The sequence below is a fragment of the Sinocyclocheilus rhinocerous genome, unplaced genomic scaffold (genome assembly GCF_001515625.1).
Source record: "Sinocyclocheilus rhinocerous isolate Xijiao unplaced genomic scaffold, SAMN03320098_v1.1 scaffold559, whole genome shotgun sequence".
NCBI lineage: Eukaryota > Metazoa > Chordata > Actinopteri > Cypriniformes > Cyprinidae > Sinocyclocheilus > Sinocyclocheilus rhinocerous.
The window spans coordinates 243,271-243,681 of NW_015635536.1; positions in this window are offsets into that span (position 1 = coordinate 243,271).

Sequence of the window (411 nt, forward strand, 5' to 3'; positions counted from 1 at the left end):
CGCTGATATTTGTATACTTACTACATAAAGTATACTTAAAAATATACTTGAACTTTACTTAAGTATACTTACTAAAATAAACTTGAAGTATATTACTTTTTGGTAAGGGCTGAGATTATCACTGTCATATTTTGTAGGCCTATGTTGTTCCTGCCGCGACGTCGCAGAAAATAAAAACCGTTCCTAAAATAGAATCCCATGTCGCTTATTGTCGCTGTCGCGGGTGGTTAGGACAAAAACTACAAGGAAAAGATACTTTTTATCACGTCGCGTCTGGTTGGGACACACGGTGTTACAGTTTGATCCAAAAAATCAAAATCTAAGTATAAAAATATTAATACTGACAAATCTGATAATTGAATCTGCAATTAGGGAAAGTGGAGAGAAGAGATCCAGTCTGGAGATGAGCAG